The following is a 16852-nucleotide window of genomic DNA, read 5'->3' on the forward strand; positions in this document are numbered from 1 at the left end:
TATGAATATACAATGTTTTGTCTAGTTTCATAGATTAATTTGAGTCATTTCTGCTTTTTGTCTGTGGTAAATAATGTTGCTATTAAAATTACATTTAAGTACTTTCTTTGTATGTGCATTTTTAATTATCTTGTTGTGTAAACTTAGGAATGGAATTGATGGGTTGTATGTTAAAGTTTGGAAAAGTTAGCAGGCTCTTCTCCAAAGTAACTTACCATTTTATGTTTCCCCCAGCCTCCCTGAAGGGTTCAAAATACTTCAAAAGTGTTCTAACTCTGAGACACATCCCAAGCTCTGCCTGTTCTTGAGACTAGAGTTTTGATTGTTCCTTTGTGAAAGTTCCTTGTATTTCCTGGATGCACATCCTTTATCAGATATATAAGTATTTTCTCTTATTTGTGGGCTGTCTTTTTACAATCTTTTTTGCTTAATTCACATTTAAATTAACATTAAAAATATTTATTTCGCCCATATAGTACACCATTATAAGAGTTCTTTAAAACCAGATAAAAGAGCATTTAAAACATAGACATTTTGAATGTTGATGTTCAGTTCATCTATTTCTTATTTTGTCGTTTGTAACTTTTATGTGATATCTAAGAAACCACTTCCTTGTTTGTGGAAGTTTCTGTCCTGCTCCCAAATAAACACTCTGGAGGCTTATATTAACCATAAATGCTCACCCAATAGCTCAGGCTTGTTACTTCCTAACTCTTACATTTAAATTAACTCATATTTCTTATCTATGCTTTGCCATGTGCCTTGGTACTGTTTCTCAGTACAGCATGCCCATCTTGCTTCTCTCTGCATCTGATGGTGACCCCTCTGCCTCTGCCCTTCTTCATCCCAGCATCCCCGGTTTGGTTGTCCTGCCTATATGGCTTCCTGCCTGGCTACTAGCTGGTCAACTTTTTATTAAACCAAATCAAGTGACAAATCTTTACAGTATATAAAAGCACTTCCTAATGCTACAGCTATCTCTTCTTCTAAGAATTTTGTACTTTTTGTGCAAACCCATTAGAGAGTTCTTTGTGTGTGGTGTGGGGTATGAGTCTAGATTCATTCTTTTGCATGTGAGCATTGCGTTGTCTTCGCATTACTTATTGAGAAAAGATAATCTTCCACCAAACAATATTGGCACATATGTTAGAAATCGGTTCACTATAAACTTAATAAATAATTTTTGTACTATTCTGGTTATCTGTATTTTGTTCTTAATGCCAGTACCACATTATCTTATGCAAGTGTTGTACTACTGGCCCACTATGGTGGTTTAAATAAGAAATATTGCTCGGTGGTGGTGGGGCACACCTTTAATCCCAGTACTAGAGAGGCAGAGACAAGCAGATCTCTGTGAGTTCAAGGCCAGAGTTGTCTACAGAGCAAGTTCCAGGACAGCCAAGGCTACATAGAGAAACTGTCTCGAAAAACAAACAAACAAACAAACAAACAAACAAACAAATAAATGAGAAATATCCCTCATATTCGGGCATTTGAACACTTGGTTCCCAGTTAGTGTCGCGACTTTCAGGAAGTTTAGGAGGTGTGGCCTTGCTGAAGGAGGTGTGTTTTAGGAGTAGGTTTTAAGACTTTAAAGCCTTTTCCCCCTTCCAGTTAGCTCCCTCAGCTTGTGTTTGTGGTTGAGGATGTAAGCTTGCAGCTCCCTGCTCTGGACACTGTGTCTCTACCTACTGCCATTCCTCCCTGCTGTGATGGACTCTCTCCTTCTGGAATCCTAAGCCAGAATAAACCTTTCTTCCATAAATCACTTCTAGTGATGATGTTTTTATTTCAGAAACAGAAAAGTAACTAATACACTCACATGCTTAATTATACCACCCTATCTGGTCACTGTAGCTTTATAGTAAGTTTTGAAATCAGGATGGGTGAGCCTTTACATTGTCATTTTAAAAACTGGCTGACTATTCTGAACCCTCCCCATTTCCATATGAGTTTAGGACAGCTTGTTAATTTCTTCAATTATATGTAAAAGAAGCCCAGTAGTGGTGGGGCACCCCTTTAATCCCAGCACTCAGGAGGCAAAGGCAGATGGATTTTTGTGAGTTTGAGGCCAGCTTGGTCTACAGAGTGAGTTGTAGGACAGCTAAGGCTACAAATAGAAACCTTGTCTCAAAAACCCATAATAATAATAATAATAATAATAATAATAATAATAATAATAATAATACAATAGCTCTAGAGTTCTCAGTAGTCACTGAGGAATAGTTTATTACAATAACTCACAGAGACTAAAAAAGGAACTCCATCCTCTTTGTTTTTTGTTTTTTTGAGACAGGGTTTTACTAGGTAGCCCTGGCTGTCCAGGTACTCTCTATGTAGACCATGCGGGCTTCTAACTCACAGAGATGCCCCTCGTAGTGGGTGACTTTGTGCCATGCCCTGAAGCACCAGCCCTAGTGAGTTAGCTGTAGCTGTCACACCTGCCTATGACCTTGAGGTGCATGCACCTGGGGCATGGCCACTGGGAGACCCTTAAGACCTGGGATGCACATATTCTTGCTCTCTTGGCTACCTCGTGGTTTGGATGCTGAGATCTTGGACTAAGCAGATCAGCGTGGCACATAGCTCAGCTTTCCCAGTCCCTACAATAGATCTCCTGTGGTTGTGAGTTAGTTCCCAAATAAATTCCTTTGATCATTAAGCTGACTCCATGAATTGCCAGCGATTTAATGCCAGTACCTGGTGCCCAATGTGGGGCACAAACACACAACCCTGAGATTAAGAGTCTCATGCTCTACCAACTGAGCTGGCGTAGAGGGTGGCTGTTCGAGCCATGCCCTGAAGCACCGTTGCTAGTGAGGTAGCACCCCCTGCCTCTGCCTCCCAAGCATTGGGGTTAAAGGCATATGAAATTACACCAAGCCTCACCATTCTTAATTTTAAAGGACAAATCTACAAATATGTCAGTTTTCAGTTTATTTTCGCTCAACTCCAGATCCTCTGTTTAGTATGCTCTTGGGTGACTGACAGGGTTTTAACTATCTCCTTTGGCCATGCCCTCAATGCCAAGCTTTTCCAGCAGCATCTGGTAGAAAGATGCCTACTGCTATTTCTGACAGCCACTGGCTGCATGATGAGTTGAAAATGTGGATTGGAGGACATCTTGGGAAACACTAATTCGGAGACATACCCGGAATGTGCAGGCACTGGGTGGTCTTCTAAACCTCTCTCCGGGCTCTATGACTTGCCTGTTCCCTGGGCTCCCACACCCAGTGCTTGTCAGCACTGCTGGTAGTTGGATCAGCTGGCACTGTAACAAGGCCCCCAGACCTTAGGACAACTGACTCCGTGATGGAAGTACCGCTCACACCATAGAATTCAGCCTGTAGACAGCACCACCTGCCATGGTGAAAACAAAGACCTAATCCATCAAAGTCTAGAGCTCTGGGAAAGTCTCTAAAATGTACTGACTTTGATTTTTGGCCCCCGTGGTTCCACTTCTGGCTAACTGTCCTTCTTAAATGAAGTATGTCAACCCAGGAAAATTTTTTTGTGTGCTTAAAAGCTCATCCCGAGAAAGGCTTAGCGCTACACTGGGATCCTGAGCACCCAGTGTAGTTGCTGGCTGGCTAGTAAATATTTTCCACTGGCTTAAACCCATCCCTGAGTAGTCTTGTCTGGTGAGTGCTCCACCTGCCCTCTCCAGGGAAGCTTCCTGCTTTCCCAATGACCCCAGATCAGTCCTGGCCAGGACAAACAAGTGAATATTTCTGTTTCCATAATGAAACTAAACTATACCTTCTCCATTGAGGTCTGACGGACTGCCACTGCCCTTCCTTGGCCATTGTTCATCCTTGGCCACCTCTCAGGTCTAGCTTTCTTTTATCTGTTTATGTTTACTTTCTATGAGAGTTTCTTTATTACATTTCTCTCGCTTCACCTAATTTGCAATCGGAATTACTATAATCCAAGAAATATTATTTATAAGTTATAGTACAGTAGGCAGTACATTAAGAAAGCCAAGAGGAAGAGGAAGAGGAAGATTTGGGGCCCTTAGTTTAATGATGGGGTACGAAATGACTTAATGAATAATATGACATGAACCTTGGAGGTTTGAAAAGGATTGTCTTTGAACTTGCTTATATTTTTAAGATGAGTCCCTCTGCTTCTCTTTAAGGGTAAAGACATCTACAAACCAAATTGCTCTGTTTGTCCCAAATAGATGTCCTTTACTTGTGACTGAAAAATGTCGACTTGAGTTTTGTTACCAGGTTGGTAGGAGTTGATGAAGAAGGCGCTGGAGATAGCAGGAGAGATATTCCATCTGTACCACTGGTTCCCCTCCAAATGTTTTCATGCGGTTGTGTAGAAGTTGCCTGCCTCAGAAGGGTTCCTTCCCTTTGAAGTAGTCATTACACTATTTTATTTCATTTCCTACATGAATGCCAAGTGCACGTTACTTTTTCTTTTTGCTTGTCAAAGCCTGTTAATTTTCCATCATCTCTTCACAGATATCTGATAAATAATTCTGATTTATGGAGCTATTCAAAGCATGGTCTTTGGACCAGAAGAATTGGCATCACTTGGGACCTTATTAGAGAAGCAAATTCTTGGCCTTTTGCCTTGGACTGTCAGCTTCAAAATCCCTGGTGTGTGCCATCCTGGTTGTATGCAGTAGATCTATTCTCCAGGAGAGTCCTATGAAAGCCAAAGTTTGGGGAGCATCAGTTAAGATCTTACTGTTCAGTTGGAACTTCCAACTCGACCCTACATGGTCTGGAGAGCCCCATTCTTCTCTCTCTCTCTCTCTCTCTCTCTCTCTCTCTCTCTCTCTCTCTCTCTCTCTCCAAACCCCTCCCTCTCTGAGAATCTGACAAAGAAAAGGCACCACAAAGCCCAGTTCTGCTTTCCTGGCAACCATTGTAACTTCCTCCCCTCTTGCCCCCAGCAGCCCAAGTCTTTGCTTAAGCATTCTAGCTTTTGACCACAGTTGGGCACAAACCCAGCTTGTGATGGACATATCGTTACCCCTTGTCTATATAATCTCCCTGCTTTAGTTCAGCGTGGGGCTTCTCCAGCCTCCATCTCTGGGACTGGAGAACACACCTGGGAGTTGCTTTGCTCCTATAAACCTGTTCTGCTTTTTCAGTTTGGCTTGATCTGGCTTACTGCATTGGTGGAGAAACCTATTATCGGGGTACAGAAAACCTATTGCTTACTGATTGCATGTCACTTGAGGCACACTCTAGAATTTAAAAAAGACATGAGCTTGTGAAAACTGTTTGATCAATTCTGATTAAGAGTCTGTGCCTCTAATACCCCAGCATCTAACTGTTGATTGAGTTTGTTTCGTGGTGGGAGCTCATGGTTTCACAGGCCAGCTTGTCTTATTTGGGACAATTCTAATTTTTGGAAACATGTTCTCCTGTGCATTTAACCCAAACTAGCTTCATTGCTCTTTTTACCTACTATTCCCAATCCTCACCAGGAGGAACATAAAACAAAGCTGATTCCCACAGTCCAGAAAGTGAGATATTTAAAGCCGGTGTCAGCTCTAAGAATTCTCTTCTTGAGAAAGTCCTTTGACTTCTCCACCTGGAAACGCCTTTTGGATCCCCCACTCTTAGGATGTGTTTTTTCATCAATGTTCTGTTTAAAATGTGACCTCCACGGTTACCAGTGGAGCACTCCATGGGTGGTCCCATGGGTGCTGTTATAGGACTGCTCAATTTGGTCCTCAAAATCACCAAACATGCTTAGACTTCATGAAATTTGGTTCCAAGCATGGTTTTGTTACTCTGGATTTGGGTAGAACACTCACTTTCTCTGAACTTAACAGTGGGGTTCTTGTTTGGCTCTTCAGCCTGAGGAAATGCTTGTGTGTAGGGAGCTAGCACGGCCAGTGGCACTTTTGAAAAAAAGCGGGGAGGGGATGGAATTGTCAGGAAAACAGAAGAAGCAGTAGAAAGCACTTCCAGTGTTCCCTGACTCCCTTCCTTGACAGGCGAGTCCCCGAGCAGAATAGGTCACCGTCGCCTGGGCAGGACTCCAAGGCAGGTGTCTCTTACCCCAGGTGTCAGTGTGCAGTGATCAGGTGTGGTGATCTGTCAGTGTGCAGGGTTAGAGTGAGGACAAGCAGTCTAAATCTGGGTCACACCGCTCTCTCTGCGAGGATAACTTGCGGGTGAAAATCGAGAGAGGAGCCAGGATTCACAGTGATGAGCTACTACTATTCCACAGACACACTGGGTGGCTTTGCAGATCAGAAGGAAAACGAATGGGTAAGGGCTCAGGAACACAAAATCTGGAAAGTGTCAAATAATCAAGAAAAATGAAAACAGGGGGCTGGAGAGACAGACAGCTCAGCAGTTGAGAGCATGTACTGCTGTGCAGAGGACTTGGGTTGGGTTCCCAGCACCCAAACCTGGCTTCTCACAACTGCCTGTAACTCCAGCTCCAGGGAAACCCATGCCTCTTCCAGCTTCTCTGGGTTCTTGTACTTGTAGTGCACTTAAACCCACTCAGGCACACATACGTGTCCTCTAAACAAACAAACAAACAAACAAACAAATATATATGTATATATTTAAAGAGAAAAGTTAAAGCAAAGCCATACCCACCAAAAGTACAATTGTAAATTAAACTCAATAAAATGATTTCAATACAGTAAAAAGCTAAATTTAAATTGGCTCAAGGAAAGGGGTTTGCTTACATTTTAAAAAGTGAAGAAGTAGGGCCTTCTTCAAGAGTGGCTTCTTCAGAGTTTTGGATCTTTCTCTGGCTACCCAGGCTTTGCTATACTCCTCATGTTAGATTGAGCCTCAGATTGACTTTTCTCATGGCCACGAGGAATTAGTTAGTCACTTCACTGGAAAGTGAGTGTTCAGCTTCTCAAGTTAGCTGCCTGATGAAAGTCTGGAGCCTTGCATTGACTGGAGTGCTTCGGGTTAATCACCATAGCTAGGGAGAGTATCTTACCTTGGACTAGTAGACAGGACACTTAGGAAATTTGACTCTTTTTGTTTGTTTGTTTTGACACAGGGTTTCTCCGTGTAGCCCTGGCTGTCCTGAAAACTAGCTCTGTAGACCAGGTGGGCCTCAAACTCAGAGATTTACCTGCCTCTGCCTCTCTAGTGCTGGCATTAAAGGCGTGCACCACCACTGCGCGGTTGACAATTGATATTTTCATCCCTTCTCAAATGCCATAGCTGCTAAGTAGTGTGAGAAAAGTGATTTGTCACTTGGGGAAACTGATTTCCACCTCCACTTCATCATCTTGTCCGAGAGATGCTTCTGTCTTGCTCCTGTCAGCACATGACCCAGAGAAGTTTCTGGAAAGAGACAGTTTCATTTACTCTTTCCAAACTGAGAGGAATACAGAAGTAGGGTGTACAGTTCACAGACTGAGGAGACCACAGGTGTGTTGCTTCTGGAAACGAATGGGAAGAGCCAGGCCATCGGTCCACGTGAGAGGAAATTCCCCAGCATCGACATAACTCATGTGCCTGCCTTGCTGGGTTCTGGGTAAGGCTTTCTTCTGTTATAATAGTGTCTTATTTTCTGCTCTGATAATGATTGATATTCTTTTAACCTTCATCTTTTGAAGGGCTTCCTATTTATGTAGTTTTATAGTCAGTCCATTGAGTTAGGTTTTTAAAACTATATCTCTCTTTTACTTTTATGGGAAGGATCAGCAACTTTTTTATTGTTAATCTGCAAATTAATCCCTCCAATGTAGTTTCTAAGTTTTTAAATTTTATAATAAACTTCTGTTGAAGACTTACTATCAGTTCATTCATGGGCATTCAGGACATTCATAACACTGTGATCAAGCTGGCTCTTTGAGTGTTCTAAAGTTTGTGGGCAAATATTCAGCTGGTTGTGAAGTCACCAGCCTCTTATATTTGTCCAGGTATGAATATTTACACACTGGGACTAGAAACAGTGTGAGTGAACCAGTACTCTATTCCCTAGCTGCCTTCAAGTTACCTGTAAACCACTAGCGTGCATTTTATTTCTTCTCAAAAGAATGAAGTGGGACAAAATGAACTCAAAATAGATAAAAGATCTAAACGTAACTGCTAAAATATAAAAGTTCAAGAAGGTCACGTAAAGCTGTGTTTTCAGAAGCAGGGCCTTTAGGAGGTAACCACAATCAGTCTTGATGGTAGTGGCTTCATGAATGGGATTAGTATCTTTCCCAAGATCCCGAGACCTCCGTCACCTGATCTCCATTTGAGGATGCAGTGAGACAACAGTAGCTGGTGAAACAGAAAGCAGTCCCTTGCAGGTTACTACATCTGTCAGCGTCTTGATCACAGACTTCCCCAGGACCGTGAGACAACCTTCTGCTGCCTAAGAGTTACCCTGTGTTTGGTATTTTGTTATAGTACCCTAAATACACATAGGCAGCGGCAGGGGCTTTTAGAAGATGTGTTGTCAGGTTGTGTTGATCTTTAGGCATGTGTTAGTCAGGGCTCTTTACAGAACAGAACTAAGCAAATGAATATATATTGCAAAGGAAATTTACTGATTAGCTGACACAATATGGGCTGAGTAGTCTAGTAGTGGCTGTCTGAACCCCTGGTATCTGCTCAGTCCACTTAGGTACCATGCCTTAGCAGTCCCAATATGGTGCCGAAGGCCTGGAGGATTCCTGGAGTGACCCTGGTCTTTAGCCAGTGTTGAAAGACTGCATTCCTCTGCCTGTGAAGGATGGTAGTTGTGGCACCAACCACAGAGTCGATGTACTCACCAGCAAGGTAGACAGGCAAGCAGGCAAAGAGCAACTGTGCTTTCCCTCAGACCTGTTTGTATCTGGGCCAATGCCAGAAAGTGGTTCCCACACTGGGGGAGTCTCCCCACTCAGGTAATCCTCCCAGGAAATATCCTCACAGACCTACCCAGCAATGTGACTCTCCCCTGGTTCCATATCCAATCAACCTGACAATTGAGGTTATCCACCACAGTCAGCAAGGCCACTATAAAAACTAAAGTCTGTACGAAAGGGATAAGACCAAAATGTATCTGTGTGTATAGAGCAGGATGCCCCAGCTTCCCATTCAACTGTACAGACTGTCAGTTCTCTATTGGTAGGACCGGAGGGAGGACTGAAGAGGGGAAGTTCCATAGCGCATTGTCTTTCACGGACTGAAAGCTTGAAGCTAAGGATTAGAGAGACTATCCCTAGAAAGTTACCTGTTAAGATCTGTTTTCCCAGGCTTATTGAAGTTAAGAATAGTTTCGATCTTTAAATCACTGCTCTTATATTAAGGTATGTTTCTGGGGTTGTAGAGATGACTCATAGGTTAAGAGTGAGCACGAATGTTGCGTACAACCAAGTTTGATTCCCAGCACTCATGTTGGGCAGCTCACAATTACCCGTAACTCCAGGATACAACACCCTCTTCTGACATCCATAGACAACTGTGCCTATGTGTGCATACCTCTTCCCCATACACATAATTTAAAATAAAATCTTAAACAAAGTTATTACCAAAGCCTTTTCCTATAATATGGTTCATTCTCCAGGGAACAAACTTTACTCCTACCTTTGGAATTTTGTCTGTATTTCTTAGAAACTGGTATTATTTGTAATTGAGAATTTAAAGAAAAGGCCGAGGACAAATATATACCGGGCATTTATTAAAGTCTCAGGCAGTGTTAGGGATTATTGGAAACTGGAAAGCCACTCTGGACTGGCGCTGACCTGACACAGTGTGTTTTCCAAACTCTGAGTTTGCCTTATCCCTGGAAAGCCACCAAGAAGACTGATTGGTTCAAAGACACTGTGAGGTGCCCGACTTGGTCCCCAGGAGATAAAAGTGAGAGGGGTGGAGCACTGAGGGGCACACGGGGTAGGAGCCCTTCTTCTGGAGGGCCCTGGAGCACCTCCTTACACAAGTGTGGGGCAAGAAGAAGGAGGCTGGGTGAGTCTGCTCCAGGCTGCGCCTTCTATTTCCTGATTCCCCTCCTCCGACCTCACCCCCCCCCACACACACACAGAGAGAGAGAGAGAGAGAGAGAGAGAGAGAGAGAGAGAGAGAGAGAGAGAGAGAGAGAGAGAGAGAGGATTTTATTTTCAGGATAGTTTGAGGATTTTTTTTTGCCTAATCTTACATATGTATTCTGTCCAGGGGCTTGGCTATTTTTCTTTTCATAATGTTTTCAAACGTGGCATGTTCTAATTTCCTCTTGGCATTAGCTTCAATTTTTCAATTGTACTCATAACCAGGAAGTCATTCGTCAGGCCGTTTTGAGTTAGGGCCTCTCTCCTTACAGCTTACCTAGGGTCACTTGCTGCCAAGACTGAACATCTGACCAGAACTTGAGGGAGGACGGGTTCATGGTGCTTCAGGCTGAGGAGACAGCGTCTGCCTCAGAGGGAAGGCATGGTGACAGGGGTCTCGGAGCCGGCAGGAGTGCAGCTGGGCTGCCCATCTGCTCAAGCCCTGGCATAACGGGAAGCAGAGAGCAGGCAGAAGAGGAGAGCTGGGCTGTAAAATCCACAAAGTCCACCCCCATGGACCCACTACCACTCCCTCCATGGAGGCACCAACTCCCAATGCCACCAGCTGGAGCCCGAGAGTTCGAACACAGAAATCCATGGTGGACTGTCCATATTCAAATAGCGATTCTGTTCTGAAAAATGTGCTGTCACCGACTAGTGCTCACATCGAAGTCTCCACTGGATCTCTGTATGCTGGAGGGCCACAGAGAGATTTGAATAAGAAGTCTGGAGTGACCTTGATGCTTCTCTATAAGAAAATATGATTGTGTCTTTCTTCCTTCCCAAACATAGTGTAACTGGAGTCTGGTTCCATGATACCTGTTCCTTTGGAAGGTGATAAACAGAGGTGGGAATCGGATGTTCAAACTGCTTTATTCAGAGAGCCAGAAATCCGAGAAGGCAGTGCATTAACCCCCTAAAATGCATTATACACATCATCCCCAGCCAGCAGATCACACAGGTAGAAGGGGGCGGGGTAGCAGAAGGCAGTCGGAGCTCAGCCTTGCTCTTCTGGTCAGGTGGTCAGCCATGTCTTCAAGACTTGTGATGCCTGTGCTTTCATTGACCCTCCTCATGTGTGTTTGTGTGTTCATGTGTGTGAGTGAGGGTGTATATATGCCACAGTAGACGTGTAGGCCAGAGAACAACGTGCGCTGTCGGGCCTTGCCTTCCACCTCGCTGGAGACAGTGTCTCTTTGTTGTTCTCTGCTGTATACACCAGGCCAGCTGGCTCACAAGCCTCTGGGGTCCCTCCTTTTCCCTATTTTGCAGCAGAAAGCTGGGATTACAAATGCACAATACTGCGTCCAGCTTTACAAGGGTTGTGGGGATTTGAACTCAGGTCCTTAAACTTGCACAATAAGCACGTTACCCATGGAACCATCTGCCCAGCCCTGCCTGTGCCCTACTCATTATCATTCCTTATATTCCCCAGTTCTGAGTTAAGTTAGAGTCTGCCAGTATCAACCTTGAACTCTAACTTCTGGGCTGGAGGAGGGGGAGTTCCCTCAGAACGGACAGACCATTAGCAGTGTGCACATGCGAAGACATTACAACACGTCTGTGTGGATTCTTTTCTTCGTAAAGGACTGTGAAAGTGCTTCTATCTGTCCCTTCTGTCCCCTGTGAGGAGCAGAGCCCAGGAGAGGGATGACCTAGAGGTCTCAGCAGCTTGACAAGAGGCCAAGTTGTGAGAAAGACCTCAGGGCTGGCTAAGAGTGAGAATTTAAAATGACCCTTTTTAGATGTTTCAATTACTCCAAAGTCAACCCCCTCGGTCTCCCCAAAACATCAACAATAGCAGCCTCTCTGAAAAGCTTGTGTAGAAAGTATGTGCATTAGTATTTTGGGTGTGAGACTTGGAGAATGGGGACGGGAAAGGGAGGACAAGACGCTGAGCTCTGGGTGTGAATTTCTCAAACCGAAGGCAGCAGATGGAGGCTCATGTAGTAGATACAGAACCCGAAGTGATCACAGAGAGTGTCCTGAAATCGGCTGGAAGCACATCGACCAGCGTGGGAAAGCGGCAAACATTCTGTCTGTGTGAACACGTGCTGGTATTCATACTGTTTTTAGAGGTCAATGAAAGAACGTATGGTCAGACACCCGGTGACACCTTGGATATACTGTTTCTGTTGGCCCTGGCAAGATTACAAACCTGACACAAGAAACCTTTTAGAGAAGAGAATCAATGTATATGCCTGTTGAGAGCAACCCCATGGTATATTGTCACGAATCTTAAGACAGTACTAAATGAATGAGGTCGGATCCATATGCTTTGAGGCTGCTGGAGGAAAGGTCGGGTAGCCACACCCACTGGCACCTGTTCCTAAGCCTGCCCTGTAAGACTGACTGCACGCCGCTGGCTCAGCTCCCTGGTTGTTCTGGATTTAGAAATAATGGCTCATTCTACTATTTTTCAAAGTCAGCTGAGAGTTAGTTTTCCTTTTGTATTAGTCTGTGTTCGGTGCATGGGATTATATCCATTCTAGGGACTCAACACAGGAAAGCAGAAGATTAGCAATGGTTGGGGGAGGGCAGGAGGGCAGGAGGAACTGAACCAGCACAAAGGCACTTTGGGACGGTTGGGTTCAGCGGCACCTCAGCAGTGTGGCGCAGAGGTCAAGGTGCCGCTCTCAACTCTGCAAAGCCCGAGGCCTAGCGCAGAAGTGATAGACATCGGAATGTGCAAGGCCACTCCCTGAGAACATTCTTATCAACTCAACACCTTGATTGCCAGCAGACACAGCCACAAGCGGTTTCCTCACTTCCGTTTTCCCCAAATCCTGAGTGCATGTTGGGACAGAACTTAAATTCCCTCCGGAGCTGTAGAAGCAAGGGATTCGGGGAAATGCAGTTGGGTTGGTTTCCTATGGACATTCAAGAGGTGAGACTCACAAAGGCCGGTGATTGATTGCACATTCTAACACTTCCCTTTTCCTTACTTCGGAACACAGCCAGGGTCATTTCTGGCTAAGTCAACACTCGGGGTTTGCATTACTGTGACTATGCAGAGACCTTTGGCTCTGTGGGTGTGCACCACGCCCCACACAACCTCCACACAACCTCTCCTGAGTAGTATTTCTTTTGTACTTGATAAGTCTATCATGTCCTGTGCCAGCTTTGCTGAGATCTTTGTGCTGATGTTTCCAGTTGTTAAAAACATCTCTGTCGGGTTGCTGTTCTGAGGGCTGAGTAGAAAAGGGGGTTCGGAGTTTGGGCTTTCAGCACGCCCAGCCTTCCTTGTATCCCGTCCTACCTTTTATCCCCTACCCTGCCCTCCGCTCTGGATGCAGAAGTCTGGTGATTCTCTGAGTCCACTTCTGGTCTTGGATGGGTGAGGGAAGAGGAGAAGGGATCGGAGCTTCCGGCTGCTTCATAACACGGTCCCAGTCCCGATTTCAACTTGCGCTTCACCTCCCCTTACTATGGGAACTCCTGTGAGTGAAACCGGCCCCTGGCCCTCCAGACGCCATTGTTCTTTACAGTACCTCTCAGTGGACATTGATGCTACATCACTATGTCACCTAATCATTCCTACTTCACCTTCTTTCCCTCTAAACTCGTATAGGCATATCTCATCGGCTCTTGTCATTCTTTTCTATTTTTAAAAAATTAAATTTCTAAGTAAGCCTATAAGGCTTCCGTTATGGCATGTTTATACATATGCATCATTATATTTTGTTCTAATTTACCCTCCCCCCTCCAGTCACACCCACACCCCTTTCTCCCTCTAGCAGACTCCTCCCCTTCCCCCAGACACACACACACACACACACACACACACACACACACACTGTTGCCTTCTCTTAGTTCTCTCCTTCCTTTAATATCTCTTCTCTCCCTCTCCTGACCCCTTTCCCGTTTGTGGTCCACCCCTCACACATAACACAAGCTCAATTTTAAATCTTGGCTCCCTATATGAGAGAAAAAAAGCATGTGATAGTTGTCTTTCTGGCTTATTTTGCTTAACATGATGATTTCCAGATCCATCAACTTTCCTGCAAATGTCATGTTTTCATTTGTTTGTTTGTTTTTTACTGCTGAAGAAAATCTCATTGTATATACTTAAACATATATACATTTGCATGATCAATTTTTTTATGTCGGTGCTTTGTTTGTTTTTTTTTCTTTTTTTTTTCCTTTTATTTTACAATACCATTCAGTTCTATATATCAGCCACTTCCCTTCTCCCCCCCCCCCCTCCCCTCCCCCCCCCCCTCATTCCACCTCCTCCGGCAAAGCCTCCCCGAGCTGCGATCACCTGGTAGACTCATCCAGCAGTCCAGTCCCCCCCCAGACGAGCAAGTGTCCCTGCATAAGCTCAGTTTAAAAGCAACTCATGCAATGACAAATATATGCTTATTGCTCCAAAAGATCAAAATAACTGTTATATTCAAGCTGATCAACTGGGGTCAGCCTTTGTTCATAGTTGCATGATCAAATTTTATTTGCTCTTCTTATATATAATTTCCTTTTAATTCTTCCATTTCCCACCCCCTCTATCGGTGGGGGATTTGAGAAGACAGAAGTAGAAGCTTGTCAAATGTGACACCTGATGCAAGTCTATGTCCTTCCCCTATCAGCTTGTATTTTCTTAGTAAGGCTTAGCTGATTTTTCCTGGAAAATTCCAGAAAATTTAGAAATGTTTTAATGTGCATTCACATGTAAAGTAAATGAGGCGCAGAAGGATGAAGTAATGTATTCATGGCCAGGCTTGGAGGCCCATGCCTATAATCCTAACACTCAGAAGGCAGAGACAAAGGATTGTGAAGTAGCCTGAGCTGAAGAGCTAGTTATAGGCCAGCCTAATAAATAAATAAAATGTTCAAGATCAAATAGTAAGGGGCAGATTAGGGGTTGTTGTACCTGTTTCAAGAAACCCCCAGAGACCACCAAGGAGCTGGTTTCTGATGCAAGCACACAAGGGTCCTTTTATTCAGGTTCAACCTGGGCCACCACACAGCAGATGGAAGGAAATGTGGCAATGGCCATGAGCCCAGGTGTAGAGAGCTTTTATAGGGAAAAACCACAAGTCAGGAATTACATGCTTGGGATTGGGTAGAAGGGATATGGGGCAAGGTGATTTTTTGAAACTATTGGTCTGGACTTTGGGCATGAAACCACACTAGAAACCATTGGTGAAGAACCACCACTGGCTGAACAGGATTATCTGGACTGCTCTGCAGGATTATCTAGATATCTTCAAGGGCCATAAACTGCAGACAGAATGTCTGCAGGAGGATATTGCTCTGTATCTGTTCAAGTTGTCATGGCACATTCCTGAGTTCCTTCCTGGAACTGAGGACATCAGGTGGTTTGAGATGATGGCCCTACCCTTGGATGGGGTCTGTTTTGCCTTCACAGGGTGCAGGCTCAACTCATGGATGTCCACTGCGGCTCTCCTCCTATAAGACTGATAACTACTGTGGCCTCGGAAATATACTGAAAGTACCGAATTATGAAGAGAAGATTCCAACAGGATCTAGTCCAGATTTCAAGTAAACTTCCCCATGAGGTGCCCTGGCACTGTTCTTCAGGTGGTCTGGGCTCTCATTTCACAAATGTGTTTGGTTTCTGCAAATGCTGTTTTGGGACTCTGCTGGTGAAGGGGCAGGACTTGGAAAAGGGCTGGGAAAGATACTGAGTAGGCGACTCTCCCAGAAATGTTACAGGGAAATCGAGTCTGCAATCAGATCTTGTATCTAGAAGGCATGGTGGAAGAAATCAGAGAGCCTGGGCAACACCAGGAATTGCCTTTAGGAGACAGAGCAAGTCTAACCAGGCAGACGGGATGCAGGAGAGGAGTATACAAACCCATAACCGAAGCAGACAGAGATCGCTCGTAGATATCAGTGGCTGTAATTGAAAAGGAAATTAGGAGACACGAAAGTGTTGCTGAGTTTCCACGAGTAAGCTTATGACTCACTTCTCCACTCCTCTCTCAGGATCTGCCTAGCAGTCTAAGAGTCTGCGAATAAACCAGCTTGAGCACGGACAACTGATGATCAGTTAGTGTTCTATGGTTTATAGAAATGAGATGTACATGTTCGCACCAATCTGACACCTTAAGACTGCTAGGAGAAAACGCTGCATTATCTTTAACTGAATGTTATCATTTAAGGATTGTAATTTTTAAAATATAAATTACTCATGATTCCTATACCATTTGAGTATATACACAATTTTTATGATACAAGCAAATAAAGAAACTGACGATGCCCAACTGGACTGCACAAATTCATCCCGGTTTGTGCTACCCAAGTGTTCTTCTTCTGGAGAGTGGTCAGCTTACCAGAGGTTACACTCTGAGAGAAAAGTATCCCTTCTTCAGCCTCTCAGAGCTGCCAGACAGCTCCATGGTTTGGGTGGGATTGTGTGCCCAGCTCCCCTTCCCTGCTGGGATTTGGTTTGTCTTGGGCATGCACAGTTTTGTAAGCGCTATTACACCTGCTGTGAGTTTGTGTGTGCATGACTGTGTGGTGGTGGATGACTACCAGGAAACAGACTTACAAGGTGGTTTGGTTATCTTCCCTCACTCCACCGCAGCCTATCTGCTCTCTTACTGTAGTCTTTTGATGAAGAATGATTTTAAACTTTAACACAGCTCACACTCTAAAAAGTTGCTGTGGTAGGTTTTTTATTTTTTGAGTCTTAAAGATTTTTTTTGTGCTATTTTAATTTACAAAGATATCCTCCCATTTTTTTTATCCCCTTTCACATTAAACAGAAATACTTCTAGAATTTTATTTGATTTTGGTATGAAATAGTAGTCTCAATATAATTTTTTTTTTTAAAAAAGTGCAACAACATTTCATTAACTGTGAACAAAAAGGCCCATTTCCCTCAGCTCCTATCAACCTGGGGTTCTATCAAATTTT

This window comes from Peromyscus leucopus, chromosome 6 (genome assembly GCF_004664715.2).
Source record: "Peromyscus leucopus breed LL Stock chromosome 6, UCI_PerLeu_2.1, whole genome shotgun sequence".
NCBI classification, from domain to species: Eukaryota; Metazoa; Chordata; class Mammalia; order Rodentia; family Cricetidae; genus Peromyscus; species Peromyscus leucopus.